We start from the raw sequence: 8,306 nt of genomic DNA, 5'->3' as shown, positions 1-8,306 counted from the left end.
TCTTGAGGCTTTAGCATTAACATAAGTGAAACTTGATATAAAAAATGGTTTTACTTTGAAACTCTGGTTATGCTACAAAAAATCTTCAATCAATTTGGCCCTGATTTTAAGGTTTTATTTATATTTTAAATTGATATTGTAAATAAACCATACCGTGTGAAGAGTTGTATTAAAATAGTTATAATAAAAATTTTATAGAGATTACTTTTGAACAACAATATGAACTCTTTTAATATATTTAAACAAATTATCCAGTATTTCATCATTCAATCACCATTCTTAAAATAAATATACGGTATACGTATATGTCAAACGCATGACAAATTTTATTTCGTAAAATCATAAGCATTACCCGTCACAATTTTCAATTTTCATCTTTAGAAACAAATTACTAACTATCGGCATTGGGGATGAACCAAAAATCTCAAATCCTGGTACCAGTCCCGGTAATTGATACTTAATCCCAAATGGGACCGGTACTTACTTTTTAGAAGATTTTGGATAAATATAAATTGATATCAGGACCGGGAAAATCACGTAAATTCCAAATAGTTTCGTTAGCCCCGTAATTCAATGTCTTCTAGTTTAGGCCGGAAGATTGGGTAACTAGTTGATGTAAAAGCGAAAAGGTTATTGTTCAATTGGGTAGGGCTAATAAATGGTGTCTATATTACTACCACATTAACTCATGCATTATAAAATTTTTTATAATGAGCAACATGTGAGAATCCGCATTTTAAAAGTTCCATCTAGTTTTTCTTTATATACTTTGACACATATGCTGATACATATATAAATGAACTGGGGTGAGATTGAGTCGGTTTTGACCTAAAACCGAAACCTAAACCGAAGCTTTCAGATTTTGAAAACCAGAAACCAATAGATTTGGTTTTTGGTCGGTTCGGTTTGGGTTTGCTTTTTTTTCAAAAAAATAATTATACCTTATTATGGATGGTTGATTAATATAAAAGTTTTAAGTTATTTATATTAGGGAAAATTACATTTTTCGTCTTTCAACTTGGCATGTTTTGCACTTTTCGTTCTTAAAGTGTAAAAAATAGCAATAAAAACCTTAAACTTGACACTCTTTTCACTTTTCGTCTCTACGATAACGGTTTTAGTTTTTCTCCGTTAAGACTTAAGGTTACCAACATGCGTTAGTCTTTTTGTTCACTTTTCATCCTTTCCTTTTTTTTCTTTTTTTTTTTTAATTTTTGAAAATGTCAAAGCTGCCTAGCGATGTAGAAATCGTACAAGATTAGACAACAAATCTTAAAAGAAACTATTAAATGAGTATAATCCGTTTCAAATAATACAAAGAAAGCACGAATATCTAGTAATACATGACGATTTATTGAACCAGACAATTACATAACATGATGAATAATAAAATCAAACACATAATATGTCATCTCTACCAATGTAATAAATTGTATTTGGAGTTTTCTTTAAGTGACGCATGACACTATATTTAAACGACACATGTCTCTTTTAGGCTATACTTAATAATAATAATAAAAACTTCTTGTAACATTAATAAACGATAAATATTATTTGTTTTAGTATTATTAAAATTAGTATTGTAGTTATTATGATCATATCTAATTAAACATAAATGTGTAAATTATTTTTCAAACATTTTTTTATTATTGTACTTTACAAATATCAAACCAACCCACAATTATACTATAATGCTTTTATTAAGTATATTGTGTTATTTAATTTTCAATAAATATATTTTGATAAGTTTAGAAAAAATAGTAATATGTCTCTTACTCTACTTTCAAATACGGTTTATATATCATTGGGCAATTTTGAAATTATCAAAATGAAAAAAAGTGAAAAAAAAAGGATGGACGAAAAAGTGAACAAAAAAACTAATGAATGTTGGCAACCTTAACAAAGAAAATCTAACACCGTTATCGCAGGGACCAAAAGTGAAAATACTAAGTTTAAGGTTTTTTTTTTTTGCTATTTTTTCACTTTAAGGAAAAAAGTACAAAGCGTATCAAGTTCAAGGACGAAGAATGTAATTTTCTTTTTATATTAGAAATGCATTGAATTTTGTATTCGAAACGTATAAAGAGTTAAAGATGTAAAAGAGAAACTCTTATCATGGACTTCCATAACCACTACAACACAATCATCCTATTAACATTGTTACCATAGTGAGTTTGTTAAAACATATCATATTATAGCCATTACTGATTACCATATGGAGGACATAAATAACATTCTTATAAAAAGTTACACTCACTAATTAAAATAAACTTTTAAAAGCCGTTATGTAATGTGTGTGGAATAATTGTGTCTTTTATATCCTTAAACTTCGATCATTTCTTTAACACATACATCCATTGTTAAAATTCGGCTAAGAACCAATCTAAAAATCTCTTTCTTCACGACTTACTGACTCAACATTAAATTCAGGGCTAGTCATTTTGGACCTACCATTGTCCTGAATTCGAAACTCATAGTAAAGTGACTCGGGAGTGCCCCAATTGTATCTCTTGTGATTCAAGACCAAACACAAGACCTAACCCTTTATTTCCTACTATCTTATGAAGTAAGATGAGCCAGACTTGAACCCGAATGATTTTAAGCGACTCATGAGTAAGTTTTATCACTACATCAACTTTGGTTGATAGTAGGGGTACGTGAGTATTGTGTGGTTTGGTGCGTTTTTTTAGTTAAAACTAAACACCAAACCATTAGGTTGGGTTTTCAAAATTTCAAACCATTTATAAATGGTTTCGGTTTGGATTTTCGATTTTTCGGATTGGTTTTTGTTTTTTTTTTGTTTCAAATGGGTGGGGTTTGGTTTCTTTAAGGGAAAATTACCTAAATAATCACATCTAACAGTGTAAATATAATTTTAAACACCTACACAAAAGTTTACCAATATCGTCAATGAATTCTTACCACCTAACAATTGAGTAAGAAACAATATCAACCATTCAAAAAATGAGACTCTGAGGTATCTAAGCTTAGGTGTGGAACACTTACATACTAATTTTTTAAACCATAAAGTTCATGGGGACCCAAGTTTAGGTGAAGGGTTTCACATCTAAGTTTAGGAGTCAGATAACCTTATTCACTTTTCCCACATATATATATATATATTTATATATGGTTTAGATTGACATCTTCTACTAAATTTTGTACTCATGACAAATAATTTCTTTGTGAAAAATGTTTTTTTAAAAAAATATCTTCTTTGTGAAATGAAATATACGTATGAATTGAAATAGAGCACTAAGTGGTTTTTAATTTTCTATTTTTCTTTTAATAAAACTCATTTTAGAAAAATAACAAAAAATTTTTTACATATGTATAAGTTTGTATGCGTTACACATACCTTACTTGTGTAAGGTATTCTTTTTTACTAAATTTTTTATTTATTTATTTTTTAAAATGAATTTTTATTTAAAATATACATATATAATTAAATATAAAAAAACAATTTAAAAAACAACGTTTTTTCCTACTTACTAATAATCTCATCGTCTATATGAGATCAATTTCAAGCCGCCATTATCGTCTAATTATTTCGATTTTTATTATCCACCTTATTTTCTTTAATAAGCCATTGACATCTATGTTAGCTTCATCACGTTATTGTCTTATAATGCATTTGTGTATCCAACGTCTTTTTGTATATATGTTTACATTCTTGAACTAGCTATAACTGTCGAATAACATGTTTCATCGAAAAATAATACCCCAATCTGGTATACACCATCTCATGGAGTGGTATTTTATATTTGACGTCATTTTTGTTTGTGATCCCCCATTTTATATGTATATCCTATTTTACAAACAAGTTATTCGTGATAAGTTCAACCTAGTACAATATGTCAATTAATCATAAACACATGTCATTTTTTGAGAGGTTAATTTTGTTCCTTATTTAGAGCATCTCCAATGATAAAACTTTTTTTTAAAAGCTTTTTACTAAAAAGCTTTCACTCCAATGGTAAAAGCTTTAAAATAGCTTGAAATACTTTAAATTACAATTGAATATGTATGAAAGAGAGTGTAACAAAATTCAAATGCTTAAATAATGATAAAAAAAAAAAAACTATCAAAGTATGAAGTTCAACTTCAAAAATGCAATACAATATATATACGTAATTAAGAACTATCAAATGTTGATTTTGAGTAAACTTACGGCCAGGGTATACATATATAGCATATGAAAGGTTAGGTTATACAGTATCTTAAGCAATACGAAAGTAAATGGATTGGGCCATTAAATCATTAACATCTACTAAAATAAAGATATATATTAATTAAACTAATATTAAATTTTAATTTAAATATTAATGCGGTTCGGTTTGTTTTTTTTTGTTTTGGTGTTTTATATGCATCCAAGATCCAAACCATTGATTTGGTTTTTCTAAATACAAGAACCATAAATTGGTTTTTCATTATAAGGCGGTTTTGTGGTTTGGTTTTTTGGTTTTTTATGGTTTATGGTTTTGCACCCCCTAGTTGATACTATTCAAAAAATTTAACGGTGCGTTTGGTTGACAGAATGTTTTTGGAAGGAATGAAATTTGTTGAAGGAATCGGAATCTGAAGGAATTGAATTTGACGGAATATTTTTGATTTTTTGAGAATTCAAATCATTCCTTCCTCTCTCCCCAAGGAATGTAGATTCCATCAAATGATGGAATGTTTACACAGGGGAGGCCCGGAGGGGGTGCAAGCAAGATATCCGTACGGGGCATAATTTTGAGGGGGGCACAAAAATTTTAAAAAATTTCTATATATATTACAGATGACTGTAATAGTGAGGTATTTAAAGTTCTCTTCTAATTTTGTTACGGTCAAGGAGTCCTTTTTAGGGTTTTTGAATGTCAACGATACCATTGGAAAAGGCCTATTTGAAGTTACACTTGAAGAGTTAAAGTCATTTGGTCTTGAAATTGATGATATGCGTGGTCAAGGTTATGACAACGGGGCAAACATGAAAGGAAAACACCAAGGAGTGCAAAAGAGATTTCTAGATTTAAATCCTATAGCATTTTACACTCCTTGTGGTTGCCATTCTCTTAATCTTACATTATGTGACATGGCTCACGTTTGTGCTAAAGGAAAGAGTCTTTTTGGAGTCATCCAACGAATATATAATATCTTTGCAAATTCTATTAATCGATGGCAAGTTTTGAAGGATAATGTTAAAGGTTGGAGTCTTAAGTCATTGTCTCAAACTCGTTGGGAAAGTCATGTTGAGAGTGTTAGAGCTATCAAACTGCAACTTGTCGACGTGCGAGAAGCTTTACTTGAAGTTGGAGAAACCGATAAAGATGATGCAATAGCAAGTGCAACAAATTCACTAGCAGAAAAAGAACTTGGTGAACTTGAAGGGAATTGAAGATGAGGATCTTATGTTGTCATGTCAGAGTCTTGTAAATGCACTCAAGTTTCAAGAAAGATCAGATATTGATGCCGATGAACTCTATATGAAGTTGAAGTTATTTGACACGTCACAAACCGATGAACTTAACAACCCTATAGATGTTTTGAAGGTCTTGAAACAGCTTGGTTATTTCCCGAATGCAACCATTGCATATAGAATATTGTTGACTATTTAGGTCACGGTTGCATCTGACGAAAGGAGTTTTTCAAAATTGAAGTTATTGAAATCTTATCTAAGATCAACAATGTCCCAAGAAAGACTTAGTGGATTGGCGATGATAGGTATTGAGAATGAAATCTTAGAGAGTATAGATTGTGAAGAGCTAATCAACGAATTTGCCATGAAGAATGATAGCCGAGCTCCTCGGATCATTGGTTAACTATTGTGGTATGTATTTCCAATATTATCATTTTGTTATTGTTATAACGTCTAAATTATATAAACTTTTTTTTTGCTTATATAATTGAATTTCTAAGAGTTGGGGGCATTTTTTTCTCAGCTCGTACTGGACACTTAAATTCTCAGGGCCGCCACTGTGTTTACATTCCTTCGGAATGAGATTCCTCCTTTTTTGAACAACCAAACGCACTAAGGAATGAAATTCAATTCCATTTCCATCAGAATCCATCAAATTCTGTAAAACAAACGCGACATAATAGATTATATCTGCTACCCCACTTTTCGCTTTTATCACATCTTAAAAAAAAAGGCGATCTTCCATTAATCATGGAATATTTGACACTTTATGGTGGTCAGCACTCATTTGAATATTTGACAGATATAATAAATGATCGGGATAAGTATTTTGGAATGTAACAAACGTTGAACGAATGTTTATAGTAGAAAATAACTAAAGTTATGTGTATTGTATGTAAACAACTCGAAAATAATGTTTATTGTATGTAAGAAAATGTATTCAACCAATTAAAATCAGACAAGTGGCACCTCTATATGGTTGTCACATATGTTTTCTTACATACAATAAACATTTTTTAAAGTTGTTTACATACAATACACACAACTTTAGTTATTTCCTACTATAGACATTCGTCCAAAGTTTGTTACATTCCAGGATACTTATCCCTAAGTGATCACTTGTATGTTGATACTTACACGAAGAACAGTTCAAACACAAAAAAGCATACTACCAACCCCCCTGTTTTCACCAAGACTAAAGTACTAGAATAAAAGCACTTCACCATTTCACCTTTGATAAATCGCTTTTATGCATATGTAAAAACTTGGGTCTATATGTATTGACCAATATGATACACAACCTTACCAATGATATGACTAATATTTCTCCACACCAAACATACCCTAATTTTTTTATTTTTTATTTTTTTATATATTTTTTTTAACGGCAATGTTGAAATATATTATAATAATAGCCTACTAGCAAGGTGCTAGAGGACCATAAATACAAACACCAATATCTAGACCCGAAACGAACAACAAAATCTGGATACCTCTCGAGACTATAACTGCTTAGCTTGCAAATGGATGAAAAAACTTATGCTAAATACTAGTGGCTCAAGCATAAGAAAAATCCCCATTGATGCAAGCCACCGGTTTTCACTCAACTGTGTTTTTGATGCAAACCCATACTAGTCCTGGGGACCCCAATACACGAGACAACCACCTATGCTAGTAAAAGGTAGCAAGCAGGCCATAACAACACCTCTAAGATACTACCCTAATGATCATACAACTATTGACTATCGCAGAAAAAATCAAGGGCTAAGTACATGACATGTGAGGGTGTTCGGCCTAGCTTTTTTTTGTAAGGCTTATGGCTTTTTTGCTTATGTTAGAGAATAAAAGCTCATTTAGTGTTTGTTTTGGCTTTTGGGCTTGTGGCTTTTAGGCTTATAAAAGTCATTTTATAAAAGCTATTGGAACATTGGTTTTCAAAGATAAGCCACTGGCTTTTTTTCCCCTCTACAAGTACATCCCTTTTTTGCCCTCACCCATTATTCCTCATTTCCTCCCCATCGCCTGTCCTCTTTCTTCTCCTATCAGGTAACTTTTCTTCATCTTCAATTAATATCAAATTATTGTATATGCTATCAAAGTCAATATCTATAAAGAAAGTAGCACAACATCTACATCCTTCGATCTTTACAATTGCTATTCTTTATTATTATTATTATTATTATTATTATTATTATTATTATTATTATTTTTTTTTTTTATTTTTTATTTTTTTTTTTTTATTATTATTATTATTATTATTATTATTATTATTATTATTATTATTATTATTATCATTGTTATCATTATTATTTATTATTATTATTGTTGTTGTATATGTATATGTATATTTTTTGTGCTTTATAATGGTTGACATAGCTAAATATGTAGGTGTAAGTGCTAATAAATATTTCTAAGCTTAAAAATGTAGATAAATCTGCCTCCAACTTATTTATTGTTAGGCAACAATGCCAAACACCCTTCTCGCACAAAATGGGTTGGAAGAAGAGAATAACTGGCTCTTATTGTGTGGTTTAGCCATTGAAGGCATAATAATTAGTGCAAAATTGAGTAATCCGCGTATGCTTTGTCACACGTCTTCTCGCACAGGCCATGTATTCATTCAAGAAATACTTAATGGTCATCCGAGACGTTGTTATGAAGTTTTTAGGCTTCACGTACGGGTATTCAAATCATTATGTTCGGATTTCTCAAAGCATTACGGGTTGAAACAAACACGTAATATTTGTGTGTACGAGTTGGTTGGGATTTTTTTGATGACTTTAGCACATGGAATTGGAAATCGACTGGTCCAAGAAACATTCAATCATTCTGGTGAAACTATTCATAGGCATTTTCATCTTGTTTTAAACTCGGTACTAAGATTAAGTGGAGACATTATAAAGCC

This window comes from Erigeron canadensis, chromosome 1, assembly GCF_010389155.1.
Source record: "Erigeron canadensis isolate Cc75 chromosome 1, C_canadensis_v1, whole genome shotgun sequence".
In the NCBI taxonomy this organism is placed as follows: domain Eukaryota; kingdom Viridiplantae; phylum Streptophyta; class Magnoliopsida; order Asterales; family Asteraceae; genus Erigeron; species Erigeron canadensis.
This window is presented reverse-complemented; position numbering follows the sequence as displayed.